The 15,205-nt window shown below is 37.0% G+C and overlaps 1 pseudogene; it reads right to left on the bottom strand.

Annotated features, from left to right (window-relative positions):
* Positions 1-2,099: 2,099 nt before the first annotated feature.
* LOC101558350 (eukaryotic translation initiation factor 2D-like) lies at positions 2,100-3,354 on the bottom strand (annotated as a pseudogene).
* Positions 3,355-15,205: the final 11,851 nt, after the last annotated feature.

Genomic DNA, 15,205 nt, shown 5'->3' with positions numbered 1-15,205 from the left:
AGGCGGCGGATTCTTCAGATGTTCGGGTCTGTCCTTGTCTGGACTGGGTGCTGTATACGATTAATTATTAATTGTGTTAATGGTATTATATATATATATATATATATACTCCTTGTAATCTAAAGATTTACTTCCATACTTCTGTATTTTCTTTATTTTTTTAATTTTAGATTTTACACTTGCAATAACAATTCTCTTGAAATTAATTTTTTACAAATAGTGAGATGGGGGATATAAGCAATTATATATTTGCTCTTGGTGTCCAATGATTTTATCACTCTATTTAAAGAACAATCTTTCTTAGTGAATAATATCAGCAGCTTAAAAAATTCTGTAGTCCACATCTGCATGAGTCTTTTGTTGAATATTATTCTGTTCTGTTCATCTATCTCTCTATGTTTACAGTTACCCAAATCCCTTCCCTTTTTTAATTATTCCTAATCCTATACATTTAACATAAGTTGTAGAATAAACTCAGCAATTTCTACAGAATTATGAGGCAACTGATATTTTAAGTGAAGAAGTACTCATGAAGAACCATCACAGACTAAACACTTTTGGCAAAAAAGATATTTCATATGTCTTCAGTAGCAGCCACTTAAATTTGGTTGTCAGAGAGCTAGTGATCCATTAAGACAGATATCAAATATTATCTTTTGTCAGCCTTGTTCTTTCACTGTAAGTTTCCATTATCCTCTCTTATACATTAAGTGATTCGTGAGAAAGACAAATGCACCATAGAAAAGCATAGTTTCCCATTAATGATTTCTGTATTAGTTTAACCTTTATAAGTTGGTTTTAATATACAGATAGAGTGACAAAGTTAATGGGTAAGTATTATTTTCCTTTTTATTTATCCTGATATCCGTATGTTCATGTTTCAAATTTGAGTTTGACTATTACATTTTTTAATAATGTATTTGAATTTTTACACCTTTAATATTGGCATCCAGACCACATCAACAAGCAGGAATGTAAAATTAAGCAAAATATGTGATTTTTTTAGTTTCAGAGTTTATATCACTGAAATTAAGAGAATAATGTTGACTGCCTTTGGTTTTTCAGAGGACTGACTTATCATGTACAATTTATAATGATAAGTATAATTTATTGAAGATATAGCAAAAAATGTTCTTACCTAATTATAACACTAATCTTTTGTGAAGGTAGGCCTAAGAAAGGATGTTTTGAAATCTGCGTTTCATAGACGTTAAGCAATTTTCTTGCAATTCTGAAAATGTGGGACAAAGAGATATAATGTTTGTGGTTAGGGTGCATGACTTGTATGTGCCTGAAGTAGGCCTAGTCCCCAGCACCGAAGATCTTCCAAGTATCACTGGTGTGTGTATCCTTGGAGGCCCTGGAACTTCAACAGTTGTGGTTCTGGATGCCCCGGATCATTGCTGGATATGGCTCTGTAGACCTCAACTCTCCAGAGTGGCCCTGATATTACTTTAAACTATATATCCAAGCAGCACCACACATTCTTTGGCCCTTGCACTGGAAGTCTATCCTAGTTGGCCGAGGACTGTTGAGAGTGGCCTCTAGGCTCTTTCGACACCTTTTTTTAGGACTTCATCCCCATCCTCTATCAAAATTTCCATAAGTGGGCAAAGGAGTTAAGTGCATGCCTTACATATGGGGGAGGGGAAGACAAAGTTCTTCCTGCTAAGATAAGCAATGTGACAGAGTAGCTCTTGAGCACTGTCCTATGTGACTCAAACAAAACAGAGCAAAGCCAATATAATAGCATAGATACTAAAGACATCTTTAGTACTTCACTCAAATCCAGATTTGGGGGGAGGAGTTGGAGTGATAGTACAGCAGGCTGGACATTTGCCTTTCATGTGGCTAACCTGGTTTGGATCCCCAACACCTGACATGGTCCCCTGAGCACCAGTAGGAATATTCCCTGAACTCAGAGTCAGGAGTAAGCTCTGAGCAAAGCTGAGTGCCAATAAATAAATAAATAAATAAATAAATAAATAAATAAATAAATAAATAAATAAATACAACACAAAAGATGGAAATCCAGATTAATTTAATACCACGAAGAATACAGTCACCTTTCTGTTAGACTCCTTCATGCCAGGGAGATGCTAATCAAACAAATTCCCCTTCTTTATAATGAGCTCTTTTCCAGGGAACATCACTTGAGAGGCAGCCTGCAATATTTCAAACTAGTCAGAAGACTGTCGCAGGGAAGCTTTATGAGTTTGTTCTGTGTGTTGTTCTCTAAGAGACAATCAGAGGGTAGAACACAATTTCACAAGGCTTTTGGTGTCTGCATCACCTATATAATTTTTCTTGGAAGAGTCAATGATAATGAATTGGACCTCAATGCCTTCGAGAGTATTCCCTTCCTTGTGGCTAGGCTCCTGGAAGATTAGGGTCTGGCTGGGACACAGTAGAGGGATATTATATCTGGAGGGTGAGAGGGCCATTCCTGCTATACTGGAAGGAGTTCCTGGAAGGCTCTGGCATGATCAAACATGTCATACTTGGGTGTTTTCAGTCCATAGCTGCATGCTCTCCATTCCTTTGCTTATTTCCTTAAACTGTAATATCTGCTCATGCTTCATTTGCTACAGGGACTTCGAGAGCTTTTTGAAACATGGCTTCTTTATGTCAAGTTGCAGCCCTTCAGGGTAGCAGGAGAACATATGACTTTCAAGAAGTGTGCTGGTGAGCAAAGGGAGGTCAGCTAGAAGAATTGCATCCATTTGCTCTGAAAGGGTTTTGCTGGCTGTGGGATCTTCTGAGGCTCCTGTAAGGAACTCTGCTCCAAGTGCCTGAGGAGCCTCTCCATTCTTCTCTCTTCCTCTCTCTTCCAGAGTCAGGCCCCTCACGACTTGCTGCAGGGTGGGATCTGAATGAACTGATTCCCTCTCTTCACTGAGATCTTGGGGATCAGGGTCAGTGTAGCTATGAAGGATGGCGAGGACTTGCATCCAGATTGTCACAGGTGGTCCTGGTAGGTGTAGAGCACAGAGGAGCCCCTTTCCCTTAGGCCTGCAGTCAACATCTCTGCTGTCACTGTGGCTGCACATTCACAGGCAATGGGGGCGCTGGTAGGTGTGAGGTACCTGAGACCAGCAGAGGGAACTATGGGTCCTGGCAGCATCAAATCTGCTCCCCCAACCATTTCCTCCAGCACTGGAGGCCATGTTGTAAAGGTTGAAATAACACAATAGGACCACAGGGCAGACATTGTAGGATATAGATTTTTCTCCAGTTCAGAGAGGATGGGGTTACACCACTCAGGTAAACAGTCACTGCATTCTCTCTGTGAGACTACAATTTCACAATGTTGAGTTCTTCCGTTCCTAATTTTGTGATCTGATTGATTCCCATCAGCTCATTGGATCCCTTGAAGGTTGCAGTCAAACTGAGTCCAAAAGGCCTTGGTAAACATGTCTGTTGTAGTGTCCTGAGGAACACAAGGGAGAGCACAGAAGTCGGAGGCTGTCATGAAGGCAAGAGCACAGCCAAGCGCTATATCTTTTTCACATGGAAATGCTACTTATCTTACTGCTCTTTCTGAGGAGTAAAGAAGAAAAATTGAAAAGAGGGAAGAAGAAAGTATGCCTGGTTTTTCAATTTATGTTTCACAGGAGGACTCATGTCATGTTAGAATGCGCTTAAGGTTTTGCAACACTGAAAGTATAAAATAACATTATGGATCTTACCACTTAGCTAAGCCAACCCATAAAAAAAAAAAACCTTAAATTCCATTTTTCTTCATTTTGTTTACTTTGTAAGTTTTCACAAATAACTTCTATTTGAGATTGTTCTTCTACCAAATTATAAGGACTAATCATCTAAGTTGTAGTACCAAATCAAGTTTTTTAAAACATAGTGTCTAAATTAACAATCAAGATTAAAATCTTTATATCTAGAGATGAAATCCCTTGTGAGTAGATCAACCATCAGATGAGATACCTGAAAATGAAAATTGAGAAGCACCATTCAATCTTCTTTATAACAACAACAAAAAACAAATTAGAAAACCACCATGAAATTAAAGGTAGCTTTAGAAATATCAAAGAAACGTTATATAAAAAGCAATGTGTTAATTCTAGGGTGAATGGTTAAACTTGATTTCCAAGTTTTCTGTCACCTGTATGGTTTAAAAGGGTACTTTAAAAAAAATTATTGGACATGGCCTCAACACAGTGTTATAAAAGATAAAGACATAAAACACAGATGAAAAGAAACTTTTGTTTGTTTCCTTTTGAGAAATAAATAGCTCTAGTGGTAGAAGTCAACAAGCACATGAAAGAACGTTTTTAACTGAAAAGGCAGCACAAATGCGTCTCACACACTTTCCTTTTATGTGTATTCCTCATCTTCTTGCTGTTTATAGTCCACAGAAATAGAAAGAAAATTATCTTCTTTTGTCCTGGATCATTTGATGAGCAAGTAAATACATAATTTGTTTTTTTAAAGAAGTTCATGGTTGAAATTTTCTAAAATTCTACAGTTTTATTAACATTGCTCATTGTTTGAACAAATGTCTTTGAATTTCCTATTCACTTCTGCACTTAAAATGACTCTGGTCTGTTCTATACAGTAAAAAGTTAATATTTACTTAAGGTTATATGCAGCATGCAACTTGTTAGATTATGGCTTATCAAAATAGTTTAATTCAACAAATAATAAGTATGACATGAGTTAATGTTCTGTGGCATAACGTTCTTCATTATTATTGTTGCTTATATATCCTAGCAAAATAAGTGTCTATATTATTTTATTTGAGAGAGCATAAGAGTTTTCTAGCACTAGTAGTATTCTACCTACTAATCAATCATTAACATAAGAAAGTTATCCCTTGGTTTCCTACAAAGGAGTTTTGCATAGTGTTCCAAACCTGAAAATTCCACCCACTATTATTTCCATATACATTTCTATTCCTCTAAGATTCACTGCACTTTCTTTGCTGTATAAGTCACAGAAATGTACACTCACGTACATCTCTGTATCTGAATAAAGTACATTCAGTATCTCATGTTACTTCTATTAAAATTCACATATCCATCACAGTCTGATTCAAGTTTAACAAACTCTGTGCAATTACACCCGTATAATCCCTTATTCTATATTTTGTTCCTTTGTCATTTTATTTGTAAAATTTTAGTGTGCTATTTTTGTATGATGGTTAATTAAGTTTTTGTTTATTTCCACTAGAATGACAAGACTTGAGAGTTGATATGTCATTTGTGTGACTCTTACAATATTTTAAATACTTCTTTGACTATAGAGTATGATAAGTACATTTATTGCTATATGTAATTATTCATAGGTTGAATAATCTTTCAGAGACTCTTTTTTTATAACATTTCTTGTTTTTATAGTTATTCAGAAATGCCTTGAGTTAAGGATATTTTGGAAGACATATGAACAGTTCCCTGAATATTATTTTTAACTGCTTAAATATAGAAGTTTATGGTTAGTTAGATATTATATTTGTAAATTTTAGAGATTGGATCAGAAAAAGTATAAAATGGAAAATGTTTTATATGTTATTTATAAATTGCATCTAGTCTTTTTAGCAACTAAATTAGACTTGTCTATGCATAAAGTTTCTAGAAGGAATTTAAGTTCCTTTTAGTTTTTAGATTTAGTTCTTTTACTTTTAGTTCCCTAAAACTTAGAATTTCTCAAGTGATGATAGTGTGTCTTTTTTCATGATGGAACTACACCTGATAATTTATGTAAAACAAATAGCTCAGGGTAATTATATACAAACCTTAGGATAAGAAGATCTGTCTTGCTGTTAAAAACTACAATGCACAATATGAGTATAACTCCTCCTTAAAGAGAGATAGGGATTTCTACTGTGAGTCCAAACACATTGACAATAAATCAATGTATCAATGAAGGTTTGAACACTCAAGCTTTGATGAGCTTCCTGATTGGATGCCATAGGCACATTATCACAGATGTAAATAAGAATGTATCATGTCTTGAGGATGACAGAAACTTTCTATTTGAAATATTCTTAGACTCTGACTTGATTTTCTATCTTTACCTTCCAATGGGTCTAATTTATCTGGTTTTCATAATAAATGTAGTCATGAGTATAGTAGGTCTCATTTAGTAATGAATCCTTGTCACTGTCACTGTCATCCCGTTTTTCATTGATTTGTTTGAGCGCGCACCAGTAACATCTGTCATTGTGAGATTTATTGTTACTGTTTTTGGGATATCCAATACGCCACGGGTAGCATGCCAGGCTCTGCGGTGCGGGTGCAATACTCTCAGTAGCTTGCCGGGCTCTCCGAGAGGAGCGGAGGAATAGAAAATGGGGTGGCAACGTGAAAGGTGGTAGAGACTGAAAATATGCAGATAAATTTTGGAAACTATTGAACTATTTTTTTTGGTCAAAATTTAAAGAAAACTTTTTTTTCCTTTTGGGTCACACCTGGAGATGCACAGGGGTTACTCCTGGCTCTGCACTCAGGAATCACTCCTGGCCATGCTCAGGGGACCATATGGGATGTTAGGAATCAAACCTGGGTTGGCTGAGTGCAAGGCAAACAGGCTACCCACTGTGCTATTGCTCTAGCCCTAAAGAAAAATTTTGTAGACTTTTCTTCTAATTTTGTAGCTGGCCTCTAAATTCCTTTAGTTGAGGTGTAGAAATCTTGGGAAGACTTAATAATGCATAGTACTGCTCATTTATTCTCTCAGTTTGGCGAACCACAGGTAATCCTTAACTTAAAATATTGCATTTTATTCTTTGTTCCTCTCTCCTGTTCATAATATCACTTATGACCTTGTTCTGTGACTTACCTATTTGTAATCTGCCATATTACTAAACATAAGTTCTCTAAAACAAAAAACTTTCATGCTCATTTCTATATTTAGTACTTAATTTAAAATAGCTATCAACCTGCACTGAGCTGAGTTTTCCAGGACACTATAGAGGGGAGCGGGTGAGTCCATGACCCACCCAAACAAAGCTCCAACAGCCAAAAAGCTCCACACCCCACAATTGCTGCTATGCTCACAGCCAAACTTCATTGCTTGAGATAAGCCTCATTCAGAAATTAATCTGTTTGAAAAACTCGGGTATGCAGTTTTCGTGATTGAAATCTCCTAGCTCTCATGGAGTAGGTATGGGCCACCTCCTCTCATCCCCCTGTTCTTACAGATGCCTGGCAGTTACACCCATGAACTGTCACTGGCACTAAATAAGCTCACTAACAGCCATGATCTAGAGACTCAGAAATAAACTAGAAAGAGATCAACAAGTTGCAGAGATACTTTCTGACTCTGCACAGCCTCTGTGGCTTAGGGCACCAAAAGTCACCGTCCGGTTAAAATTTTAACACCAGTGATATCACCCCATTAAAATTTTTTGAATTCCTAGAGTGCACGGCTGCGAATATGCTCTCAAACTGTCGGTGAATGACATCTCAAACTCTACACCACTGATTAACCAGGAATAGCATACCACATTGGAGGGGATGTAAAACCAGAGGCAACCAATCTCAATTAAGAAAATATAAATACACAGGGCTTCACCTGTAACACCATATTAGTAATCTTTTCTACAAGAGCTTAATGAATCCATGGTGAAATACAAAATTATTCACACACTTTCCTCAAACAAAATATTTTTGGATAATTTTTAGCAAATTATAACAAGCAATATAAAAATTAATCATTGAGAGTCTGTTATAGGATTAGGCTTGAGGGGTGGTTGGGAAAATTGGAAGTAATGGTGGTGGGAAGGTGCAACGGTGGTGGGATTGGAGCAACTTATAAAAATTAATTAATTAAAATAAAAATAGCTATCAAGCCTTTTTTATAAATTATTGAAATTAAATTGTATAATTTGAACATCAACGCTCTCTATTCCTATAGTAGGGTGTAGGATGACATTGCTGTATCCTTTCCCCCTTGCACAAGGAGTTTAGGCTTATCCCAGTCACACCCATCAAGGTATTCCCAAGTCACTCCCATTCCTTTGTTTATCTGTAATCACTTCTCTATGCTCTCTTCCCCAAAACAGTTAATCAGCTTTTCCCCCTAATCTGACTCTGTTAATTTGTAAGGTCAATATTGTTGATATTGCCTTTCTCTTCTCCTGTCTTGAATAATTTACTTTAAAACAATGTCCTTTTTGTATAGACACAAGACGACAATATTATGCTTTTGTAACTTGGGATTTAATTGGCTTCGATTATTATTCATTCCCGGGCATCTGCTTTCTCCATTTAAGCCTCAGTTGCCCTCAGTTCCTAGCACCCCAAAAGCAGGGTACCGACGAGGGACAGGACAGATCCAGGGCAAGCGGTGAGTTATGTCCTACCCTGGCATCGAGATGGGCCTGGCCAAAGTGCCTAACTCTTAACTATAAGTTAAGAGCTTGATCATGGACAAGTGCTGTCACGATCCAAAAGTAACTATAAGACTAGCACCCTGCTAGGGATAGGAAAGACTAATCTGGCCTGAGCACTGTAGTCTGAGATCAAAATGCCCCAGGAGAGCAATTATATAAGCTTAATGCATCTTTTATTGTCCATACAAAATGATTACTATTATGAATGCTTATATGTTGCTGGACGAGGAAAGGAGAAACACACTCATGGGACTCCGCCCTTGGGTAGGATGGTCCTGCTGAAAGCGAATCCGTCCAAGAAACATCATTCCCTGAGGGAAAGAACTTTAACCCTATTGATTGTGACCACACCTATGAGTAAGCCCCAACCCCTCATGCTGGGGGGATTTAACTAGGCTGGAAGAGTGGGTTGGGGGCGAGATCCAGAGAGAGATCCAGAGCCAGGAGAGAAGCAGAGAGTGAGAGTGAAATAAACGACAACTGATTGAGCAACCAGTTTGGCTTTCTTCCTTCCTTCGCCTGCCCTTGACCAACAGCCACACAGAGGCTTCGGAGCACCGAACGCGGGCGGAGACAGAGCCACCCGGAGAGCCCTTGAACACAGGCCCCTCGGCGTGCATAGTTTTTTACAGTAAGGCTCTACTATTACAGTAGAATATTGAAGCCATGTTGCTTTTACTATTGATATCCCCTCTTGAAAATAAAGTTTTTTTTACATAAAAAAAAGGCAGAGCCTGGCAAGCTACCCGTGGCGCACTCGCTATGCCAAAAACAGTAATAATGATGGTCCTTATTCCCCTGACCCTGAAAGAGGCTTCAGTACACCATCAGGCTACACTAGCACACAACAGGGATGAATGGAGACGTTACTTGGTGCCTGCTCAAGCAAATCGATGAGCAACAGATGACAGTGATACAGTGATACACAAAAAATATTAAGACCACCACTATAGCTTATATATCTTTTAGTTGAGGGTTCACTGTTTTGGAATTCCAAATAATTAGGAGTATATTGAGTTCTGCTATTTAATTGTATAGCCCCGAGGAATACGTCACCCATGTCTTATGCTTCTGTATCAATAGAAAGACAGGAATTAGGGCTCTGTGATGTCTTGTCTTTTTAATAAATGAGCAATAATAATATTATAATTTTCTCTAACTATTGAAAGAGCATATGTATTTTATTTTATTTTTTTTAACTTTTTATTAAATCACCATGTGGAAAGTTACAAAGTTCTCAGGTTTATGTCTCAGTTATACAATATTCAAACACCCATCCCTTCACCAGTGCCCATATTCCACCACCAAAAACCCCAGTGTACCCCCCGCCCCCACCCCCTACCCCCTACTGTATAACTAATGAATTTCACTTCATTAGTTATTCATAATTTTCTCTTTACCTTGATTACATTCCATAATTCAACACAAAACTCACTATAGTTGTTGGAGTTACCACCCAAGAGAGACAGACCTACTACCAAGGAAGCATTTGATAATTAGTTTTCCATTGCTGGAAATGAAGAGATATGTAGCCCCACTGCTACAAGTACATAATCCTTTTTTTTTTTTTCCTTTTTCCTTTTCTCCTTTTTTTTTCCCCCTTCATCCCCCTTCCCGGGCCTCATAGTATGGTGTACGCCATGCCGCGTCGGCCAGCGTGGGGCTTTTGCTTAGTTCACAGCCCAGAGAGGTGGCTGCTACATAAATAACCTTCAATATTTCAACAAAAACTTACTGTTATTATTTGGAGTTTACCCCAAGTCAGACCTGTTCAAAAGGAACCATTTCACATTGCTGACAATTATAAATGTTAAGTCTGGATTTCTGTATAAAGTCCAGGGAAAATTCTGCCAGAAATTGCATAGCCCAGCTCACAGTCCCAGTGCATTGCTGTAAGAAGTCTCTGGAATCAAAGTCTTTAGGCGCAGAGGGTAAGCTTCACCCTCAGCGGCTCCAGCTTTTATCTGGGCCGAGGGTGTGCTGGTTACGCCCCCTTCCCATTAGTCCCTGGGAGCCCCAAGTGTAAAAATTGAATATCTCTGGGTTTGGAGTCTTAGAAGATGGCACCTGCCATGTGGGTGCCACCAAGCTGCCGTTTTCTGTGCAGGAAGACAGGGTGGGGAGGAAAAAAAATCCACCCTCAGGCAGCACAGAGTTGTAGCCCAGTTCGCAGTCCCAGTGCATGAGCATATGTATTTTAAATATATAAATTTAAACTTTACCATAAATGTATTTATGAAAATGTTGATTTCTTAGGGTTGTAATCATTGCAGTATGAATAAAAATTGACAAAATATTTTTAAGTCTGATTGAGAATGGGTGAATATTTCATTCTAATGATCTCTTCAAATAAAATATAACATTTGAGAACTCATTTAAATTTAAAAATATGAACTAAGACATTTTATCAAGAATAAGCTTAAATTCATATTAGCTGTAGGTAAATCATAGTTTTTAGTAATGTAAATTACTGGATATGTTAGAAAGCACAGGCATGCTTTCCATTCCTGTTGACTGGAGTGTCTTCCCATCTCTTCATTTGATCATTTTTATTTTTATTTATGCATTTATTGAAAAATATGCACTGGGCACCTATTGTGCCTTAGGTGTTGAGCTAGGTGTTGAAGTTATAGGAATAGATTTCATGGTCTTTAGCTGTAGGAAGTAACCATGCTGCAAGTCATTTTGCTAAATATTTGCAACTTTAGATGCATATGTGGTAGCTTGAACATTCACAAATAGACTGTTTTTGAGATTTTCTGATGGCAAAAAGAGTGAGTGGAAATAAATAGAATACCATAAACGAGTTCTCTTTGCAAGACCTAGAGTTAAACATTCTTTAAGATTGCTGAATTCTTTAGTTGTTAATAAATATTAAATATATGGACACTATCTTTATGAGACCAAGTTAAAATTAAAGTGCATTGCTTATTTATGCATTATTCATGAGAACGGTTCTCCAAATGACCTTTAGTAAAATCTAATGAATTAAGCAAATTCACTTGCTGACTTCTTAGACCCTAAAATTATGCTATAGAAAACTCAAGTTCCCATAACAAGTTAGCAAATACAAGTGCAGAACCCAGCAGAAATAGATTTGATATAATGGGGCAGCCTGAGAGGGCACATAGAAGGGCAATTAGTAAAATAAATCACTTTTCTTTTTTCCTTGGACCTGCCCTTGAAACTAATACCAGCGGTACAGCTAAGGAAGTGAATGATACACAGCAGAGACAAATTATATTTCCCCCCATTCCCTTTCTCTTTCGTAATACTTAGATTCTACTTTCTAGGACAAAGACAACTATTTGATATTTTCAACACCAAGCAAATGTGTACTGATAAATTTTTCTAGGACATGGCTAATAGTGATTCTCATATTATGAAAGTATAAAATTTTATTATTTCACAAGTTAAAGTTTGCAATACAAGAAAAAACTTGAAAGTTACATATTTGTTATATAGTATATCCAACCTAAGCACTTTTATGTTTGTTTTTCTGGTCCATGCCTTGTGGTGCTCAGAGCTTACTACTCTTGGCTCTGTGCTCCGGGATGACTTCTGGTAAGGTTCAGGGAACCATATGGGGTGCTTGTTGTTGAACTGGGTTTGCTGCATACATGGTCAATGCCCTACCCACAGCACTATCACTCTAGACCCACTGAAGCACTTTTAGCTCAATAATTTAAACACACACATATGTGTGTGTGTATATATATGTATATATAATGAAATATTTGGTTAAGTATATTTAAATCACCATGAAGTCAAATATTAAATAGTTATGTAAACAGTGAAATTTGTCTTTAAGAGGAAAAAAGGAGAAAAACATAATCAATAAAGTTTAAAGTTTCAAACATACAAAGAAACTCCATGAACATCTGTTGTTAAAATTATTCAGCAAAAACAGGGACCAAAAGTAGATTTTTCCTAGGAAAGAGTTTTCACCTATCTCCACACGAATTACTCATCGATAGCTGAGTAGGCATTGCAAGTATGCTTATCAAAAGTTGGTATTTGGTGTGAAAAAATACTGAGAAATTGTAAGAAAATCCTTGATGCTTTTCCAAAATCAAGTACTAAAACCAGTTTCCTTTTAGCATAGTGTAATTCCTTTAATGTATATAATATAAATCTATATAACATACAAGGCAATATACAAATGTTTAGTTTCTTTTCTTTCTAAGATGGTAACATTTAAACATACGTTGCTTTTAAAAATCATGAATTTTAGAAATGTGATGAAAAGAAAGGAATCATGATCCTAATCATTTTGATGCTGTGGAGTCAATACTTATATGATATATTTTATTGATTTTATTTCATAATTAAACCAATAGTCAATAAAATCGTTTCTTAAAATATTTGACTTTAATTTTGTTTCAGGCTATATGACTAATAAAAATTCATTAAAACTGTAAGTAATTGACCTCATATTTTTACTTTCTTCTAGTTATTTTGTTTCTCCTTTGTTTTTTGGGGGACCACATCAGGTGGTATTTAGGAGTCATGCCCAATTTGATGCTAGTGCTCATAACTAGTGTTTCCTAAAGAACATGCAATGTCAGAAATCAAACCCAGGTTTTCACACATATAAGACAAATGCATTGTCTTGAGCCACATCCCTGTTCACACCATATGGTAAGATTTATTTTAAACTCATGTCTTCATGTACCATGGCAAAGGTGAGAAACTTGAGGAGCAGGGTCTGGTGTTGGAACTGTGTTTGCTTGTAACAGTATTGTGAATTATGGCATCTAAAATTTAAAAAAGTAAATAAATAAATTACCACTAAATAAATAAATAATAAATTATGTACTCAGGTTTTTAGTCTAATGCTTAAAAATATTTCTTACTATAGGCTTAGACTATTCCCAAAGTATCCCCAAAGAGGAATCAAAGAGCTATGCTAGGAGTATTACATCTCACTCAAGTGAGAGAAGGAGTCCGGAATTCTGACCTCTGTCAATGGTCAAGAATCAGGGACTCTGTCTTGTTTGCCAACACATCAAAAATCAGATGGGCCAGTCATGTAATTCAGAGACGACTGCTTGACTAGAGCTGTTACCGACTGGATTCCACGGGACGTCAGAAGACCACATGGCCGCCCACCAATTAGATGGTCAGATTTCTTTGTCAAATCCCTGAATGAACGGTTTGAGGCTCTTCCTGTTCCTGGAGCAAGCAGATGTCATTGGGCTGCACTAGCATGTGACAAGGACAAATGGCAACATTACTGGCGCCCGCTCCAGCAAATGGAAGATCAACGAGATGACAAGTGATACAAGTGATAGGTTTAGACTGGAGAAATAGCACAGCAGATAGGGCATTTGCCTTGCACAGGTTGACTGGGGTTCAATTCCTCTATCCCTCTCAGAGAGCTCGGCAAGCCACTGAGAATATCCCACCCACAGAGCAGAGCCTGGCAAGCTACCCGTTGCGTATCCGATATGCCCAAAACAGTAACAACAAATCTCACAATGGAGACATTACTGGTGCTGCTTGAGCAAATTGATGATCAACGGGACTACAGTGCTACAGTGCAGTGTATTAAAATACTATTTTTTTAAAAAAATCTACATTTGAAGATAATTTGATGATAGGGATTTTCTTAACTGCTGTTGTTTAGTGATCTGGGGCAAGTCATTTAAACTCTAAATCTGATTTTCTTTACTCACAATGTCTGTCAGGTTAACAGTAATTGAAATAAGCAAATGGAAAATAAACATGGGCTATGGTTTCAGCAAATTATGATTCAAAATTATTTGAAGCAATTTTATTACTTGTAGCAATAAACATTAAAATATGATCTGGTTTGTTTTATCAGTAAAGCCATATAAATAACATAAAATAATTTAATCAATAAATAATATAAACATGTAGGAGGAGAATAATATAGTACTCCTCTAGCTTATAAAATTTTCTTTATTAATTATTTTTGTGAGTTAAAATATATGGAACTTCTAATAATTTTTTTATGAGAGACCATATCTCTTGATCAGGAAATATGCATATTTTTGTCAAAAATATAGAGACATTTTGTACAGTCTATTTCCTATTTGGAACAAAACATTAAACTACTGTACAACTCTATAAAAAAGAGTTTCTACAGAAATTAAGCTTATATATCCCAGCTTGGTCATATTCTTTATGCTATTTGTTGAGAGGTTGTACATTAAGTATATGCTCACTGAACAAATTTTAACTCTTTCTTCTCTAACAGGACTGACAGAAATTGCTTCAGACAACTCAAGTTAAGTATCTACTAAGCTTCCAGGTCACACCTTTGATTGATTTGGGCCACACTTGGAAGTGCTCAGGAATTACTTCTGGCTCCCTACGCTTGGGGATCACTTCTGGCAATGCTCATGGGACCACATGTAGTGCTGAGGACCGAACCTGGTTTATCTGCATGCAAGGCAAGTGCCCTACTCTCTGGATTATCTCTCCAGTCTTGCTTACAGGTAAGTTTCTGCCTGCTAAATGTGAGATGAACATAAGTAGTGTAAATTTCTCAAAGGGCATGGTAAGGGAAAGAATAAAATGACAACATTCTAACAGCCGAAATGCAAAATTTTGAAAATCCAGTGGCTAGATCTCAGTGGCTAGAGGATTTCTACAAACTGCAAAGGGGCAGCAGTTGAAGTAGCTAGGGAGAGGCTTCAAAGCATCAAGTGGGCCGGGTTTTGAGCTTCTGTTCAGAGTCCCTGTATGTATTCAGTACTGAGGAGAAGCATCTAAGCAGCTCCCGTGTGCCCTGCTGAGCCTTCGTAGTAGTTCCAATAATTAAAAGGCTTTTCCAGATGGCCTTTCACATAGGCCTGCCAAGGGCACAGTGGAAAGGTATTTTGAAAA

The sequence above is a fragment of the Sorex araneus genome, chromosome 4 (genome assembly GCF_027595985.1).
Source record: "Sorex araneus isolate mSorAra2 chromosome 4, mSorAra2.pri, whole genome shotgun sequence".
Taxonomy (NCBI): domain Eukaryota; kingdom Metazoa; phylum Chordata; class Mammalia; order Eulipotyphla; family Soricidae; genus Sorex; species Sorex araneus.
This window is presented reverse-complemented; position numbering and strand designations above follow the sequence as displayed.